This window comes from Triticum urartu, chromosome 4 (genome assembly GCF_003073215.2).
Source record: "Triticum urartu cultivar G1812 chromosome 4, Tu2.1, whole genome shotgun sequence".
Taxonomy (NCBI): domain Eukaryota; kingdom Viridiplantae; phylum Streptophyta; class Magnoliopsida; order Poales; family Poaceae; genus Triticum; species Triticum urartu.
The window spans coordinates 296,713,527-296,734,381 of record NC_053025.1 but is presented as its reverse complement, the minus strand read 5'-3'; positions in this window follow the sequence as shown (position 1 = coordinate 296,734,381).

Below are 20,855 nucleotides of genomic sequence, written 5' to 3'. Positions count from 1 at the left end.
CTGTCACTCTAGTAACCCATCATCTACTTATTACTTACCAATGCCTCCCTCTAGGCCCAAACAATGGTGAAGTTTCATGTAGTCGACGTTCACATGACACCACTAGAGGGATAACAACATACATCTCATTGAAATATCGAACGAATACCAAATTCACATGACTACTAATAGCAAGACTTCTCCCATGTCCTCAGGAACAAACGTAACTACTCACAAAGCATATTCATGTTCATAATCAGAGGGGTATTAATATGCATAATGGATCTGAACATATACTCTTCCACCAAGTAAACCAACTAGCATCAACTACAAGGAGTAATCAACACTACTAGCAACCCACATGTACCAATCTGAGGTTTGGATACAAAGATTGGATACAAGAGATGAACTAGGGTTTGAGATGAGATGGTGCCGGTGAAGATGTTGATGGAGATTGACCCCCTCCCGATGAGAGGATCGTTGGTGATGACGATGGTGATGATTTCCCCCTCCCGGAGGGAAGTTTCCCCAGCAGAACAGCTCCGCTGGAGCCTTAGATTGGTTCTGCGAAGGTTCCGCCTCGTGGCGGCGGAGTTTCGTCCCGTAAGCTTGCTTATGATTTTTTCTCGGATGAAAGGCCTCATATAGCAGAAGATGGGCATCGGAGGGCCACCAGGCGGCCCACGAGGCAGGGGGCGCGCCTAGGGGGGTAGGGCGCGCCCCCACCCTCGTGGCTAGGGTGTGGCCCCCTATGGTACTTCTTGCGTCCAATATTTTTTATATATTCTAAAAAGTGCTCTCGTGGAGTTTCAGGACTTTTGGAGATGTGCATAATAGGTCTCTAATATTTGCTCCTTTTCCAGCCTAGAATTCCAGCTGCTGGCATTCCCCCTCTTCATGTAACCTTGTAAAATAAGAGAGAATATGCATAAGTATTGTGTCATAATGTGTAATAACAGCCCATAATCCAATAAATATCGATATAAAAGCATGATGCAAAATGGACGTATCAACTCCCCCAAGCTTAGAGCTCGCTTGTCCTCAAGCGAAAGCCGAAATCAAAAAATATGTCCACATGTTTAGAGATAGAGGTGTCGATAAAAATAAAATAGAGACATGAGGGCATCATGGCCATTCTTAGAACAACAACATATATATATATTGTCATATGATCTCTTATGCTAAAGTAACAATTCAATCACAATTTCAAGTATGAATCATAAACTTCATTGAGAACCAACAAACTCTAATCTCAGTCATTGAGGCAATTGCAATTTATCATAACATAGGAAAGAGTTAATATAAGAGCTTTTCAGCAAGTCCACATACTCAACCATCTTTTAGTCTTTCACAATTGCTAACACTCACATAATATTTATGGGTATGAAGTTTTAATAGGACATAGAGAAAGATAGGGGCTTATAGTTTTGCCTCCAAACGTTTTACCTCAAGGGTAATGTCAACAATGATAGTTCATGAAGACTCACATCCAATTAGCTATATGTATCTGGATCTTTCCAACACATTGTGCTTGCCGAAGGATAAAATGTAAAAAGGAAAGGTGAAGATCACCATGACTCTTATATAAGGTAGAAGATAAAGGTAAAAGATAGGACCTTCGCAGAGGGAAGCAGAGGTTGTCATGCGCTTTTATGGTTGGATGCACAAAATCTTAATGCGAAAGAACGTCACTTTATATTGCCACTTGTGATATGGACCTTTATTATGCAGTTTGTCGCTTTTATTTCTTCCATATCACAAGATCGTATAAAGCTTATTTTCACCGCGCTAATAAGTCATACATATTTAGAGAGAAATTTTTATTTCTTGCACCGATGACAACTTACTTGAAGGATCTTACTCAATCCATAGGTAGATATGGTGGACTCTCATGGCAAAACTGGGTTTAGGGATATTTGGAAGCACAAGTAGTATCTCTACTTGGTGCAAAGAAATTGGCTAGCAAGAGAGGGAAAGGCAAGCTCAACATGTTGGATGATCCATGACAATATAATTTATCTCAGATGTAAGAAAACATAACCCATTACGTTGTCTTCCTTGTCCAACATCAACTCTTAGCATGTCATACTTTAATGAGTGCTCACAATCATAAAAGATGTCCAAGATAGTATATTTATATGTGAACCTCTCTTTCTTTATTACTTCCTATTAATTGCAACGATGAACAAAACTATGTTTGTCAACTCGCAACAACTTTTATTCATCATACTCTTTATATTTGAAGTCATTACTCTCCATAAGATCAATATGATCTCTTTTTATTTCTTTTTATCCTTTCTCTTTTAGTTAATTCCCTCAAGATCATAGCAAAATAATCAAGCCCTTGATTCAACACTAATCTTTATTATATAGCTCACATACTCGATTACATAGAGGGATCATAAAGTAAAACTCACAACTAGATCATACTAAAACTTTATTCTACTAGATCAAGATATTACCAAAAGGATCAAACTAACAAAAACGGTAAAGATAAAAGTGATGGTGATACGATACCGGGGCACTCCCCCAAGCATGGCAGTTGCCAAGGGGAGAGCCCATACCCGATGCTCAGTTCTTCTTTATTGGTGAAGAAGGTGATGGTTTTGTTGATGGCGTAGGCTTCTTCCTTAATTTCCGCTTGAGGACAAAATTTTGATCCCTTAGGTCATCGATTTCCTGCTCAAGGCTTAATATCTTGTTGCATAATTCCTGTTTGTTTTCCTGCAAGAGGCGAAAAGGGATAAACTCGACCTTTGGTTTCTTTGCTCTATCTGGGAGGCTTGACTTTTTGAACTGCACATGCATGTCCCAAGGTTGAGGTAATGGGACTTCATCTTCATCTGAGCTCGTCTCCTCCTTTCCCTTTGGTTCATAGTCCTCTCCTTCTTCCGTAGTCCAACCACAATGCTTCACGTTCCCATAGACCTTAGGATCTGCAAGGTAATCAGCCACATAGCTTTCTCCTTCCGAATCCTGGGACGACATATTGCTCTAATCTGCAGGAGGAACAACTCGAAACAAAGACAGAGGATATCTGCGTGATACGGTGGTGAAAACCTTCGGGAGATTATATAATGAATTTTTATCGACCAAAAGAAGTATTGTGCTGTTGGGGAACGAGGTAATTTTAAAAATTTCCTACGCACACACAGGATCATGGTGATGCATAGCAACGAGAGGGGAGAGTGTTGTCTACGTACCCTCATAGACCGTTCGCGGAAGCGTTATATCAACGCGGTTGATGTAGTCGTACGTCTTTATGATCCGACCGATCCAAGTACCAAAAGCACGGCACCTCCGAGTTCTGCACACGTTCGGCTCGGTGATGTCCTCGCCTCCTCTATCCAGCAAGAGGGGCGAAGTAGTAGATGACTTCCGGCAGCACGATGGCGTGGTGACTGTGTTGGTGAAGAACAATCTCCGCAGGGCTTCGCCTAAGCACTACGAAAACTATGACGGAGGAAAAACTAGAGGGGACGGGGTTGCCGGCACACGGCTTCGTGTTTCTTGATGTGTCTTAGCTGCTAGCCCTACCCCTCTATTTATATGTTGAGCCTTGGGGTCGAAACTTGGAGTAAAAGCCTCCACAAAGTCGGTTTCACCAGAATGGCAAGAGTCCTTCTCGGACTCCAGGTCCAGACGCCAAGGTTCCCGGCATCTGGACCCAGACGCCAGGGACCCTAGTGTCTAGCCCCTGGACTCCGCAAAACTTTCTTTTGCGCTTTTCAAAAAACCTTGTGGGCTTTCCCCTTTGGCCCAAATAAAGTGTTCTCATACCCAAACATTTCGGGAAACATCCGGAACCCTTTCCGGTGAATTCCGGAACCCTTCTGGTGACCAAACACTATTATCCCATATATCAAACTTTATCTCCGGACAATTCCGGAGTTCCTCGTCATGTCTGTGATCTCATCCCGGAACTTCAAACAACATTCGGTCACCAACATATATAACTCATAGTACTATATCGTCAACGAACATTAAGCGTGCGGACCCTACGGGTTCGAGAACTATGTAGACATGACCGAGACACCTCTCTGGTCAATAACCAATAGCGGGACCTGGATGCCCATATTGGCTCCTACATATTCTATGAAGATCTTTATCGGTCAGACCGCATAACAACATACGTTGTTCCCTTTGTCATCGGTATGTTACTTGCCCGAGATTCAATCGTCGGTATCTCAATACCTAGTTCAATCTCGTTACCGGCAGGTCTCTTTACTCGTTCCGTAATACATCATCCCGCAACTAACTCATTAGTTGCAATGCTTGCAAGGCTTATAGTGATGTGCATTACCGAGTGGGCCCAGAGATACCTCTTTGACAATCGGAGTGACAAATCCTAATCTCGAAATACGCCAACCCAACAAGTACCTTCGGAGACACCTGTAGAGCACCTTTATAATCACCCAGTTACGTTGTGACATTTGGTGGCACACAAAGTGTTCCTACGGTAAACGGGAGTTGCATAATCTCATAGTCATAGGAACATGTATAAGTCATGAAGAAATCAATAGAAACAAACCAAAATGATCAAGTGCTAAGCTAACAGAATGGGTCAAGTCAATCACATCATTCTCCTAATGATGTGATCCCGTTAATCAAATGACAACTCATGTCTATGGTTAGGAAACTTAACCATCTTTGATCAACGAGCTAGTCAAGTAGAGGCATACTAGTGACACTCTGTTTGTCTATGTATTCACACATGTATTATGTTTATGGTTAATACAATTCTAGCATGAATAATAAGCATTTATCATGAAATAAGGAAACAATAAATAACTTTATTATTTCCTCTAGGGCATATTTCCTTCAATCTCCCACTTGCACTAGAGTCAATAATCTAGATCACATCGCCATGTGATTTGAGATCAATAGTTCACATCACCATGTGATTAACACCCATAGTTCACATCTTCATGTGACCAACACCCAAAGGGTTTACTAGAGTCAATAATCTAGTTCACATCGCTATGTGATTAACACCCAAGGAGTACTAAGGTGTGATCATGTTTTGCTTGTGAGAGAAGTTTAGTCAATGGGTCTGCAACATTCAGATCCGTATGTATTTTGCAAATTTCTATGTCAACAATGCTCTGCACGGAGCTACTCTAGCTAATTGCTCCCACTTTCAATATGTATCCAGATTGAGACTTAGAGTCATCTGGATCAGGGTCAAAATTTGCATTGACGTAACCCTTTACGATGAACCTTTTTGTCACGTCCATAATCAAGAAACATATCCTTATTTCACTAAGGATAATTTTGACCGCTGTCCAGTGATCTACTCCTAGATCACTATTGTACTCCCTTGCCAAAAACAGTGTAGGGTATACAATAGATTTGGTACACAACATGGCATATTTTATAGAACCTATGGACAAGGCATAGGGAATGACTTTCATTCTCTTTCTATCTTCTGTCGTGGTCAGGCTATGAGTCTTACTCAGTTTCACACATTGTATCACAGGAAATAACTCTTTCTTTGACTGTTCCATTTTGAACTACTTCAAAATCTTGTCAAGGTATGTACTCATTGAAAAACTTATCAAGCGTCTTGATCTATCTCTATAGATCTTGATGCTCAATATGTAAGCAGCTTCACCGAGGTCTTTCTTTGAAAAACTCCTTTCAAACATTCCTTTATGCTTTGCAGAATAATTCTACATTATCTCCGAACAACAATATGTCATTCACATATACTTGTCAGAAATGTTGTAGTGCTCCCACTCACTTTCTTGTAAATACAGGCTTCACCGCAAGTCTGTATAAAACTATATGCTTTGATCAACTTATCAAAGCGTATATTCCAACTCTGAGATGCTTGCACCAGTCCATAGATGGATCGCTAGAGCTTGCATATTTTGTTAGCACCTTTAGGATTGACAAAACCTTCTGGTTGCATCATATACAACTCTTCTTTAATAAATCCATTAAGGAATGCAGTTTTGTTTATCCATTTGCCAGATTTCATAAAATGCAGCAATTGCTAACATGATTCGGACAAACTTAAGCATAGATACGAGTGAGAAACTCTCATCGTAGTCAACACCTTGAACTTGTCGAAAACCTTTTTGCGACAATTCTAGCTTTGTAGATAGTAACACTACTATCAGCGTCCGTCTTCCTCTTGAAGATCCATTTAATCTCAATGGCTCGCCGATTATTGAGCAAGTCAATCAAAGTCCATACTTTGTTCTCATACATAGATCTCATCTCAGATTTCATGGCCTCAAGTCATTTCGTGGAATCTGGGCTCATCATCGCTTCCTCATAGTTCGTAGGTTCGTCATGGTCAAGTAACATGACCTCCAGGATAGGATTACCGTACCACTCTGGTGCGGATCTCACTCTGGTTTACCTATGAGGTTCGGTAGTAACTTGATCTGAAATTACATGATCATCATCATTAGCTTCCTCACTAATTGGTGTAGTAGTCACAGGAACATATTTCTGTGATGAACTACTTTCCAATAAAGGAGTAGGTACAGTTACCTCATCAAGTTATACTTTCCTCCCACTCACTTCTTTCGAGAGAAACTCCTTCTCTAGAAAGGATCCATTCTCAGCAATGAATATCTTGCCTTCGGATCTGTGATAGAAGGTGTACCCAACATTTTCTTTTGGGTATCCTATGAAGACGTACTTCTCCGATTTGGGTTTGAGCTTATCAGGTTGAAACTTTTTCACATAAGCATTGCAACCTCAAACTTTAAAAAACGATAGCTTAGGTTTCTTGCCAAACCATAGTTCATACGGTGTCGTCTCAACGGATTTAGATGGTGCCCTATTTAACGTGAATGTAGCTGTCTCTAATGCATAACCCCAAAACGATAGTGGTAAATATGTAAGAGACATCATAGATCGCACCATATCTAATAAAGTATGGTTACGACGTTCGGACACACCATTACACTGTGGTGTTCCAGGTGGCGTGAGTAGTGAAACTATTTAACATTGTTTTAACTGAAGGCCAAACTCGTAACTCAAATATTTTACGTCTGCGATCATATCGTAGAAACTTTTATTTTTGTTACAATGATTCTCCACTTCACTCTGAAATTCTTTGAACTTTTCAAATGTTTCAGACTTGTGTTTCATCAAGTAGATATACTCATATCTGCTCAAATACTCTGTGAAGATCAGAAAATAATGATACCTGCTGCAAGCCTCAATATTCATTGGACCACATACATCAGTATGTATGATTTCTAACAAATCTGTTTCTCGCTCCATTGTTCCGGAGAACGGAGTCTTAGTCATATTGCCCATGAGGCATGGTTTGCAAGCATCAACTGATTCATAATCAAGTGATTCCAAATGCCCATCAGCATGGATTTTCTTCATGTGCTTTACACCAATATGACCTAAACGGCAGTGCCACAAATAAGTTGCACTATCATTATTAACTTTGCATCTTTTGGCTTCAATATTAAGAAAATGTGTATCACCACGATCGAGATCCAACAAACCATTTTCATTGGGTGTATGACCATAAAAGGTTTTATTCATGTAAACAGAAGAACAATTATTCTCTAACTTACATGAATAACCGTATTGCAATAAACATGATCCAATCATATTCATGCTCAACGCAAACACTACATAACACTTATTTTAGGTTTAACACTAATCCCGAAAGTATAGGGAGTGTGCGATGATGATCATATCAATTTTGGAACCATTTCCAATACACATCATCACTTCACCCTTAACTAGTCTCTATTCATTCTGCAACTCCTGTTTCAAGTTACTATTCTTAGCAACTGAACTAGTATCAAATACTGAGGGGTTGCTATAAACACTAGAAAAGTACACATCAATAACATGTATATCAAATATACCTATGTTCACTTTGCCATACTTCTTATCTGCCAATTACTTGGGTAGTTCCGCTTCCAATGACCAGTCCCTTTGCAGTAGAAGCACTCAGTTTCAAGCTTAGGTCCAGACTTGTTTTTTTTCACTTGAGCAGCAACTTGCTTGCCGTTCTTCTTGAAGTTCCCCTTTCTTCCCTTTGCCCCTTTACTTGAAACTAGTGGTTTTGTTTACCATCAACACTTGATGTTTTTCTTGATTTCTACCTTCATTGATTTCAGCATCACGAAGAGCTTGGGAATCGTTTCCGTTATCCCTTGCATATTATAGTTCATCACGAAGTTCTACTAACTTGGTGATGGTGACTAGAGAATTCTGTCAATCACTATTTTATCTGGAAGATTAACTCCCACTTGATTCAAGTGATTGTAGTACCCAGACAATCTGAGCACATGCTCACTGCTTGAGCTATTCTCCTTCATCTTTTATCTATAGAACTTGTTGGAGACTTCATATCTCTCAACTTGGGTATTTGCTTGAAATATTAACTTCAACTCCTGGAACATCTCATATGGTCCATGACGTTCAAAACATCTTTGAAGTCTCGATTCTAAGCCGTCTAAGCATGGTGCACTAAACTATCAAGTAGTCATCATATTGAGCTAGCCAAACATTCATAACATCTGCATCTGCTCCTGCAATAGGTTTGTCACCTAGCGGTGCATCAAGGACATAATTCTTCTGTGCAGCAATGAGGATAAACCTCAGATCATGGATCCAATCCGCATCATTGCAACTAACATCTTTCAACTTAGTTTTCTCTAGGAACATATCAAAAATAAAATAGGGGAGCTAAACGCGAGCTATTGATCTACAACATAGATATGCTAATACTACCAGGACTAAGTTCAAGATAAATTTAAGTTCAATTAATCATATTACTTAAGAACTCCCACTTAGATAGACATCCCTCTAATCCTCTAAGTGATCACGTGATCCATATCAACTAAACCATGTCCGATCATCACGTGAGATGGAGTAGTTTCAAAGGTGAACATCACTATGTTGATCATGTCTACTATATGATTCATGCTCGACCTTTCGGTCTCAGTGTTCCAAGGCCATATCTGTTATATGCTAGGATCGTCAAGTTTAACCTGAGTATTCCACGCGTGCAACTGTTTTGCACCCGTTGTATTTGAACGTAGAGCCTTTCACACCCGATCATCATGTGGTGTCTCAGCACGAAGAACTTTCGCAATGGTGCATACTCAGGGAGAACACTTGTACCTTGATAATTAGTGAGAGATCATCTTATAAAGCTACCATCGAACTAAGCAAAATAAGATGTATAAAAGATAAACATCACATGCAATCAAAATATGTGACATGATATGGCCATCATCATCTTGTGCCTTTGATCTCCATCTCCAAAGCATCGTCATGATTTCCATCATTACCGGCATGACACCATGATCTCCATCATCTTGATCTATATCAATGCGTCGTCACATGGTCGTCTCGCCAACTATTTCTCTTGTAACTATTGCTATCGCATAGCGATAAAGTAAAGCAACTATTTGGCGCTTGCATCTTATGCAATAAAGAGGCAACCATAAGGCTTCTTCCAGTTGCCGATAACTTCAACAAAACATGATCATCTTATACAACAACTTATATCTCATCATGTCTTGACCATATCACATCACAACATGCCCTGCAAAAACAAGTTAGACGTCCTCTACTTTGTTGTTGCAAGTTTTATGTGGCTACTACGGGCTGAGCAAGAACCGTTCTTACCTACGCATCAAAACCACAACGATAGTTTGTCAAGTTAGTGCTGTTTTAACGTTCTCATGGACCGGGCATAGCCACACTCGGTTCAACTAAAGTTGGAGAAACTGACACCCGCTAGTCACCTGTGTGCATAGCACGGCGGTAAAACCAGTCTCGCGTAAGCGTACGCGTAATGTCGGTCCGGGCCGCTTCATCCAACAATACCGCCGAACCAAAGTGTGACATGCTGGTAAGCATTATGACTTATATCGCCCACAACTCACTTGTGTTCTACTCGTGCATATGACATCTATGCATAAAACCAGGCTCGGATGCCACTGTTGGGGAACGAGGTAATTTCAAAAATTTCCTACGCACACACAGGATCATGGTGATGCATAGCAACGAGAGGGGACAGTGTTGTCTATGTACCCTCGTAGACCGTTCGCGGAAGCGTTATATCAACGCGGTTGTCTATGTACCCTCGTTGACGCAGTTGATATCCAAGCACCGAAAGCACGGCACCTCCGAGTTCTGCACACGTTCGGCTTGGTGACGTCCTCGCCTTCTCGATCCAGCAAGAGGGGCGAAGTAGTAGATGAGTTCCGGGAGCACGACGGCGTGGTGACGGTGTTGGTGAAGAACAATCTCCGCAGGGCTTCGCCTAAGCACTACGAAAACTATGACGGAGGATAAAATAGAGGGGACGGGGTTGCCGGCACACGGCTTGGTGTTTCTTGATGTGTCTTGGGTGCTAGCCCTACCCCTCTATTTATATGTTGAGCCTTGGGGTCGAAACTTGGAGTAAAAGCCTCCACAAAGTCGGTTTCACCCGAAAGGCAAGAGTCCTTCTCGGAGTCCAGGGCCAGACGCCAAGGTTCCCGGTGTCTGGACTGAGACCCCTAGACTCCGCAAAACTTCCTTTTGCGCTTTCCAAAAACCTTGTGGGCTTTCCCCTTTGGCCCAAATAAAGTGTTCTCGTACCCAAACATTTCGGGAAACATCCGGAACCCTTTCCGGTGAATTCCGGAACCCTTCCGGTGACCAAACACTATTATCCCATATATCAAACTTTATCTCCGGACAATTCTGGAGTTCCTCGTCATGTCCATGATCTCATCCCGGAACTCCGAACAACATTCGGTCACCAACATACATAACTCACAGTACTATATCGTCAACGAACGTTAAGCGTGCGGACCCTACGGGTTCGAGAACTATGTAGACATGACCGAGGGACCTCTCTGGTCAATAACCAATAGCGGGACCTGGATGCCCATATTGGCTCCTACATATTCTACGAAGATCTTTATCGGTCAGACCGCATAACAACATACGTTGTTCCCTTTGTCATCGGTATGTTACTTGCCCGAGATTCGATCGTCAGTATCTCAATACCTAGTTCAATCTCGTTACCGGCAAGTCTCTTTACTCGTTCCGTAATACATCATCCCAAAACTAACTCATTAGTTGCAATGCTTGCAAGGCTTATAGTGATGTGCATTACCGAGTGGGCCCAGAGATACCTCTCCGACAATCGGAGTGACAAATCCAAATCTCGAAATACGCCAACCCAACAAGTACCTTCGGAGACACCTGTAGAGCACCTTTATAATCACCCAGTTACATTGTGACGTTTGGTGGCACACAAAGTGTTCCTCCGGTAAACGGGAGTTGCATAATCTCATAGTCATAGGAACATGTATAAGTCACGAAGAAAGCAATAGCAGCAAACTAAACGATCAAGTGCCAAGCTAACGTAATGGGTCAAGTCAATCACATCATTCTCCTAATGATGTGATCCCGTTGATCAAATGACAACTCATGTCTATGGTTAGGAAACTTAACCATCTTTGATCAACGAGCTAGTCAAGTAGAGGCATACTAGTGACACTCTGTTTGTCTATGTATTCACACATGTATTATGTTTACGGTTAATACAATTCTAGCATGAATAATAAACATTTATCATTAAATAAGAAAATAAATAATAACTTTATTATTGCCTTGCTACCTCTTGAGCACTGCGTTGGATTTCCCCGAAGAGGAAGGGATGATGCAGCAAAGTAGCGTAAGTATTTCCCTCAGTTTTTTGAGAACCAAGGTATCAATCCGGTAGGAGGCTACGCTCGAGTCCCTCGTACCTACACAAAAACAGTAGCTCAACGCAACCAACGCGCTTAGGGGTTGTCAATCCCTTCACGGTCACTTACGAAAGTGAGATCTGATAGAGATGATAAATAATATTTTTGGTATTTTTGGTATAGAGATGCAAAGTAAAAAGTAAAAGCAAAGTAAAAGCAAAGCAATAATAAAGTGATGGAGATTGATATGATGAGAAAGAGACCCCGGGGCCATAGGTTTCACTAGTGGCTTCTCTCAAGAGCATAAGTATTCTACGGTGGGTGAACAAATTACTATTGAGCAATTGACAGAATTGAGCATAGTTATGAGAATATCTAGGTATGATCATGTATATAGGCATCACGTCCGAGACAAGTAGACCGAAACGATTCTGCATCTACTACTATTACTCCACTCATCGACCGCTATCCGGCATGCATCTAGAGTATTAAGTTAAAAACAGAGTAACGCCTTAAGCAAGATGACATGATGTAGAGGGATAGTTTCATGCAATATGATAAAACCCCATCTTGTTATCCTCGATGGCAACGATACAATACGTGCCTTGCTGCCCCTTCTGTCACTGGGAAAGGACACCGCAAGATCGAACCTAAAGCTAAGCACTTCTCCCATGGCAAGAACAACCAATCTAGTAGGCCAAACCAAACTTATAATTCGAAGAGACTTGCAATGATAACCAATCATACATAAAAGAATTCAGAGAAGATTCAAATATTATTCATAGATAGACTTGATCATAACCCACAATTCATCGGTCTCAACAAACACACCGCAAAAATAAGATTACATCGAATAGATCTCCACGAGAGTAGGGGGAGAACATTGTATTGAGATCCAAAAAGAGAGAAGAAGCCATCTAGCTACAAGCTATGGACCCGTAGGTCTGAAGTAAACTACTCACACTTCATCGGAGGAGCTTGGATGATGATGTAGAAGCCCTCCGTGATCGATGCCCCCTTCGACAGAGCTTCGGAACAGGCCCCAAGATGGGATCTCGTGGATACAGAATGTTGCGGCGGTGGAATTAGGTTTTTCGCTCCGTATTTGATCGTTTGCGGGTACGTGGGTATATATAGGAGGAAGAAGTACGTCGGTGGAGCAACAGGGGGCCCACGAGGGTGGGGGGCACGCCTGGGGGGGGGGGGGAGGGCGCGCCCCCTACCTCGTGGCCTCCTGTTACGTGCCTTGACGTAGGGTCCAAATCTCCTGAGTTGTATTCGGTGAGAAAATCACGTTCCCGAAGGTTTCGTTCCGTTTGGACTCCGTTTGATATTCCTTTTCTTCGACACCCTAAAACAGGCAAAAAACAACAATTCTGGGCTGGGCCTCCGGTTAATAGGTTAGTCCCAAAAATAATATAAAAGTGGATAATAAAGCCCAATAATGTCCAAAACAGTAGATAATATAGCATGGAGCAATCAAAAATTAAGATAAGTTGGAGACGTATCAAGCATCCCCAAGTGAGGGAGTCCTGGATTAGGGGGTGTCCGGATAGCCGGACTCCTAGACTATGAAGATACAAGATTGAAGACTTCGTCCCGTGTCCGGAAGGGACTTTCCTTGGCGTGGAAGGCAAGCTTGGCGATACAGATATGTAGATCTCCTACCATTGTAACTGACTCTGTGTAACCCTAGCCCTCTCCGGTGTCTATATAAACTGGAGGGTTTTAGTCCATAGGACGAAGATACAATCATACCATAGGCTAGCTTCTAGGGTTTAGCCTCTCCGATCTCATGGTAGATCTACTCTTGTACTATCCATATCATCAATATTAATCAAGCAGGACGTAGGGTTTTACCTCCATCAAGAGGGCCCGAACCTGGGTAAAACATCATGTCCCCTGCCTCCTGTTACCATCCGCCTAGACGCACAGTTCGGGACCCCCTACCCGAGATCCGCCGGTTTTGACACCGACATTGGTGCTTTCATTGAGAGTTCCTCTGTGTCGTCACTTTTAGGCCCGATGGCTTCTCCGATCATTAACAGCGATGCGATCCAGGGTGAGACCTTTCTCCCCGGACAGATCTTCGTATTTGGTGGCTTTGCACTGCGGGCCAATTCGCTTGGCCATCTGGAGCAGATCGAAAGCTACGCCCCTGGCCGTCAGGTCAGATTTGGAAGTTTAAACTACACAGCGGACCTCCGCGGAGACTTGATCTTTGACGGATTCGAGCCGCAGCCGAGCGCGCCGCACTGTCACGATGGGCATGATCTAGCTCTGCCGCCGAACAGTGCCCTGGAGGCTGCACCCGCATCAGCTCCGACCCTTAATTCAGAGCCAATTGCGCCAATCGAGGATGGGTGGTTGGACACCACCTCGGGGGCTGCAATCTCTATGGCGATCGAGCCGAACACCGGCCCTATTCTCTGTGAAGCCCGTGACTCCAAGGAGCCGGACTCCTCTCCAGACTCCGAGCCCTCCGCGCCCCTACTGATCGAACCCGATTGGGCACCGATCATGGAGTTCATCGCCGCAGACATCTTTCAGCACTCGCCCTTCGGCGATATTCTGAATTCACTAAAGTCTCTCTCTTTATCAGGAGAGCCCTGGCCGGACTATGGTCAGCAAGGTTGGGATGCGGATGATGAAGAAATTCAAAGCCCACCCACCTCCCACTTCATAGCCACTGTCGATGATTTAACTAACATGCTCGACTTCGACTCCGAAGACATCGACGGTATGGACGCCGATGCAGGAGACGATCAAGAACCAGCGCCTATAGGGCACTGGAAAGCCACCTCGTCGTATGATATATACATGGTGGACACCCCAAAATAAGGCAATGGCGATGGAACAGCGGAGGATGACCCCTCCAAGAAGCAGCCTAAGCGCCGGCGTCAGCGGCGCCGCTCTAAATCCCGCCAAAGCAAAAATGGTGATTCCGGCACGGGAGATAATAACACCCCGGACAGTGTCGAAGACAACCACCTCCAGCAAGATTCAGCATAGTAGGATGGAGAAGCCAACCCTCATGAGAGAGCGGCAGACATAGAGGTCGAGGACGATAATTATATGCCTCCCTCCGAAGATGAGGCAAGCCTCAACGACGACGAATTTGTCGCGCCGGAGGATCCCGTCGAACAAGAGCATTTCAAATGCAGGCTTATGGCCATGGCGAGCAGCCTCAAGAAAAAATAGCAACAACTTAGAGCTGATCAAGATTTGCTAGCCGACAGATGGACTGAGGTCCTTGCGGCCGAAGAGTATGAACTCGAACGCACCTCCAAGAGCTACCCAAAGCGCAGGCTGCTACCCCGATTAGAGGAGGAAGCACCTAAACCTACATCACCAGCGCATGATGCGGCCGACCGACCACCCCGTGGCCGCGACAGAGAGGCCTCTTGGCCCTCCACTCAAGACGCACCCCGGCGCCGCTCAAAAAATACCAAGGCACGTGAAAATGCGCCAGACCTGCGAGATATATTGGAGGACAAGGCAAGGCAAAGAAGATCGATCTACGGATCGCGTGGGCGCCCCACGTCACGAGACGGTAATCGTCACTCCGGATACAGTCAATCCGGCTGGGCCGAACACAGTAGACAAAGCTCGTTTGAGCTGCATCGTGATATAGCCCAATATAGAGGCGCCACACACCCACTATGCTTCATAGATGAAGTAATGGATCATCAAATCCCTGAGGGTTTCAAACCCGTGAACATCGAATCATATGATGGCACAATAGATCCTGCGGTATGGATCGAGGACTATCTCCTTCATATCCACATGGCCCGCGGTGATGACCTACACGCCATCAAATACCTCCCACTCAAGCTTAAAGGACCAGCTCGGCATTGGCTTAACAGCTTGCCAGCAGAATCAATTGGTTGTTGAGAGGACCTGGAAGCCGCATTCCTCGACAATTTCCAGGGCACTTATGTGCGACCACCAGACGCCGATGACCTTAGCCACATAATTCAGCAGCCAGAGGAATCAGCCAGACAATTCTGGACACGGTTCCTAACCAAGAAAAATCAAATCGTCGACTGTCCGGACGCAGAGGCCCTAGCAGCCTTCAAGCATAACATCCGCAACGAGTGGCTTGCACGGCACCTAGGACAGGAAAAGCCGAAATCCATGGCAGCCCTCACGACACTTATGACCCGCTTTTGCGCGGGAGAAGACATCTGGCTAGCTCGCAGCAATAACATGACCAAGAGCCCTGGTAATTCGGATACCAAGGACAACAGTGGCAGGTCGTGTCGCAACAAGCAAAAGCGCCGCATTAACGGCGACAATGCTGAGGATACAGCAGTTAATGCCGGATTCAGAGGCTCTAAACCCGGTCAGCGGAAAAAGCCATTCAAAAGAAATACTCCGGGCCCGTCCAGTTTGGACCGAATACTCGACCGCTCATGCCAGATACATGGCACCCCCGAAAAACCAGCCAATCACACCAACAGGGATTGTTGGGTGTTCAAGCAGGCATGCAAGTTACATGCCGAAAGCAGAGACAAGGGGCTGCATAGCGATGACGAGGAGGAGCCCCGGCCGCTGAACAACAGTGGAGAGAAATGTTTTCCCCCACAAGTGCGGATGGTGAACATGATATATGAAACCCACGTCCCCAAGAGGGAGCAGAAGCGTGCGCTAAGGGACGTATACGCGATGGAGCCAGTCGCCCCAAAGTTCAACCCATGGTCTTCCTGCCCGATCACTTTTGATCGAAGGGACCACCCCACTAGCATCCGTCATGGCGGATTCGCCACATTGGTTCTAGACCCAATTATTGACGGATTTCACCTCACTAGAGTCCTTATGGACGGTGGCAGCAGCCTGAACCTGCTTTACCAGGATACAGTGCAGAAAATGGGCATCGATCCCTCGAGGATTAAACCCACTAAAACAACCTTTAAAGGTGTCATACCAGGTGTAGAGGCTAACTGTACAGGCTCAGTTACACTTGAAGTGGTCTTCAGATCTCCGGATAATTTCTGAAGCGAGGAGTTAATCTTCGACATAGTCTCGTTCCGTAGTGGCTATCACGCACTGCTCAGGCGAACCGCATTTGCCAAGTTCAATGCGGTGCCGCACTACACATACCTCAAGCTCAAGATGCCAGGCCCTCAAGGAGTCATCACGGTCAATGGAAACACCGAACGCTCTCTCCAAACGGAGGAGCATACGGCGGCTATCGCAGCGGAAGTACAAAGCAGCCTCTCAAGGCAATTCTCGAGTCCGCCCATTAAACGTCTAGACACCGTCAAGCGCGCCCGGAGTAACCTACAACAAGACTGCCTGGCACGATCCGAGCAAGCGTAGCAATGCGGCCCCAACCCTAGCCCTCGTGAACTTGCGAAACCAGTGTTGCGCGTACATAACTACGCTCTGGAAATACCATGGGCACAGGGGGAGGGGCACCATCACGGCACACCCGACACGCGGCTTAAACCGCACTAGGGGCTGCCGATTTCTTAATTTTCTCTTATTTTCAGGATTCCATTCTTCGGAAGGCCTGTCCGGCAGTACAATTGCCGCACAAACAATACAACCAGGGAAGCAGAAAGCTACGCCGCACTATGGAACTCTAAGGTGGTCTCTATAACGACCAGTATACCTGTTTCACATAACATTCCGCAGCTCGCCCCTGGAAAGGACATGTTAAATAGTCCCATCTTTTGCTTATTGCACTATTTGTATCGTTCTGCTTTGATCGCAGCCTTTTTAAATAAACAATGCATAGCTTCCGTCTATTATTGCATTACTCTTTTTTACGAATATATGTTCATTAATGACATGTTGCACCCGTACACTTTGGTACGGCCAATACGCCAGGGGCTTAAGTACCCCACAATACGGTGTGAGAAGTCCGAACACTTTCACAAGTGCGGCATCCCGAACTTATAGCATTATATGCATCGGCTCCGAATCATGTCTTGGGTCAATAGTTGGGTTTGTCCGGCTCCTATATTTTGGTACCTTACGTTCCGTTATATCGGCTAAGGTAGCACTAGGAGAACTACTGCGATTGTGCCCCAGTTGAGCTGGGCTAAGCACCTCAGTAGAGAAAGCTAAAACTGACCGTCATGATGAGGCGAGAGCTGGTCACTGTTTGAGAGGTTTTCGAGTCCCTAAAGACTTATGCCGCTTAGAGCGAGGAGTCGGCTTTGTCCGGCCTAGGCGTGTTTAGCGCCCCGAACTCGGTCTTCCGAACACTAGGAGCTTCACCGAAATTTAAAATTATAGAATTCTATGGCTAAGTGAGAGTGTTCAAGCATTATAGTCTGATTGCCTTGTTCGTTGTGTTGAGCGCCTCCCTCAAAGGACCCAAGAATGGGAAAAAGAGCGCTCATGTTTATCCCGAACACCCCAGCACTCGTGGCACGGGGGCAGAAGCCGGTGACTCGCCATCTCTCAAATTTGATAAACGGCCGCACAGAAGGTAATATTTTAAATTCAAAAGCGTTGCTTAGTGCATATGAACAAGTTTTCAGCGTACAGGATCACAAATGCAAGTTTACTCAAAAATTACATCTTTGGAGCATTCATCCGCTATAAGGCGGGCACCCTTCAGGACGCCCTCATAATACGCTTCCGGGACGCGATGCTCCTTGCCAGGCGGCGGCCCATCCTTCACCAGCTTCTCTGCATCCATCTTGCCCCAGTGCACTTTAGCACGGGCAAGCGCCCTACGGGCACCTTCGATGCAGACGGAGCGCTTGATTACTTCAAGCCGTGGACAGGCATCCACCAGCCGCCTCACCAGCCCGAAGTAGCTCCCAGGCAGAGCCTCTCCAGGCCAAAGCCGAACTATGAGGCCCTTTATGGCCTGTTCGGCCACCTTGTGGAGCTCGACCATTTGCTTCAGCTGGTCGCTCAAAGGCACCAGGTGTCCGGCCTCAGCATACTGAGACCAGAACACCTTCTCCTCGAGCTCCCCTCCTCGGCTCGGTAGTAGGCGGCGGCATCAGACGCACTACGGGGCAAATCTGTGAATGCTCCTGGAGAGCTTCGGACTCGGGTAAGTAACAAGTAATTCACTTTCACGTGCTTGCTTTGCATAATGAATGCCTTACCCGCCGCTATCTTCTTCATATATCCAATTTCTTGGAGGGCTTTCTGGGCTTCGGCCTTGGCAGACTTCGCACTTTCGAGGGCTGCCGCAAGCTCGGACGCTTGCGTCTTCGAGTCAAGCTCCAAACTCTCGTGTTTTTTCACGAGAGCCTGGAGCTCTTTCTGCACCTCCTCCACCCGCGCCTCCTGCTTCCCTCTCTCTGTACGCTCCGCGGCCACTCTGTTTTCGGCCTCGGACAACGCTTTCTTAAGGGTTGCCACCTCGGTCGTGGCCCCTATAATAGCACGTTGATCCTGTCATTTTTTGCAACCACATCTTCTCTACATACTTGCGCAAGGTATTACTTACCTTCCTTCTCCTCGAGTTGCCTCCTGGCATGGCCGAGCTCGTTCTCGGACCACGCGAGGTTTTTCTTCAGCGTATCCACCTCCGCAGTCAGTGCGGCGGAGGCCAGCAGCGAAGCCTGCATACGCATATTGACTTGATTATGTTAGACTCCTGCGAATTTTATTAGATCCTCTATTCCGCTTTTCTTTCCGAACGCCGAACAGAGCATCAGGGGCTACTGTCTATGCGGCAATATTTTTACATATTCTTTACTTACCTCAAAGCCTGTTAGAAGGCTGGCACAGGCTTCAGTCAGTCCGCTCTTGGTGAACTGAACCTTTTGGATCACCGCACTCATAATAGTGCGGTGCTCCTCGTCGATGGAGGCGCCGTTAAGCACCTCCAGCAAATTTTCCGGTGCCTCCGGCTGGACGGAGGTCGCCGGCTTGGTAGGCTTGCTCTTCTTGGAAGGAGGCTGCCTACCGGAGTCCAGAACCGTTGAAGGTTTCGGCGCGGTGTCCGGCTCAAGGACAGACTTGGAGCCCTTGGGGGTTCTATCCCCTTTACGCCTGGAGTCCGGGAGGTCGCCTTGCGGCTCCTCTAGGACCACCTCCTCCTGGCTTGGAACCTGTTGGGACGCCACCGCGGCGTCGTCCGTAGGATGGGGGGAGGTAGCCGTCGGAAGCGAATTCACGTCCGACGAATCCAGGGAACCGCTCGACGACACGTCAAGCCGGTCTTTGGGTGGACTGCATAAACGTGTTCGACGTAAGGAAAAGCTGTGCAATGGGGGAATACTATGAATCACTCTGGTATCCGGATACTTACGATCTCGCCAGCGGCTTGGCCCTGTGCGGCCACTCCTCTTCGCCGTCGGCGGCATTGGTGGAGTAGTCCGGAGGAGGGGTCTTCCCCTTCTTGGACCCTTCGGCCTCCCCAGTTGGAGCGGCCTTCCTTTTCTTCCCTCCCCCCGCTGGAGGGGGAGAGGTCTCTTCTTCCTCCTCCTCGTCTTCATGGAAGGAGTGCGCCTTGGAGTCGTCGGATGATGAATCCGACACCTCCTGGCGCCGGGCACTCTTTCGAGTCCCCGTGGCCTTCTTCTTGGCCTTCTTCTCCAGCACCACATAGGGTGCCGGAACCAGCAGCTTCGCCAAGCGAGCGTCCGCTGGGCCTTCGGGCAAAGGAGCCGGATAGTTGATCTATCCGGACGTCTCCTGCCAATCTTGTCAAAGGTAAGGGAGCTTAGATCTCGCATGGAGTCAAACTATGAAAAACTAATACCCTGTAAAAGGTAAAAACAGCTTACCGCACGAGCGTGACGCTGCATGCTGAATCCGCGATCCTCGGTAGCGGATGCGGGGGCCTCGGCGCCCTTGAAAAGCACCTTCCAGGCATCTTCGTACATCGTGTCGAAGAGCCTGCTAAGAGTTCGGTGCCGCGCCGGGTCGAACTCCCACAGGTTGAAAGCCCATTGTTGACACGGGAGCATCGGGCGGATGAGCATAACCTAGACTACGTTGACAAGTTTGAGCTTCTTGTCCACCAGGGTTTGGACGCATGTTTGGAGTCCGGTCAGCTCTCCTTTTTTACCCCATGACAGGCCCGTCTCTTTCCAGGAGGCGAGCCGCATAGGGGGTCCGGATCGGAACTCGGGGGCGACTCGGTGATGTAAAACCACCCCGACTGCCACCCCTTTAGGGACTCCACGAAGGAGCCCACGAGCCATAGGACATTGGGCATCTCGCCCACCATGGCGCCTCCGCACTCCGCCTGGGTGCCGCGCACCA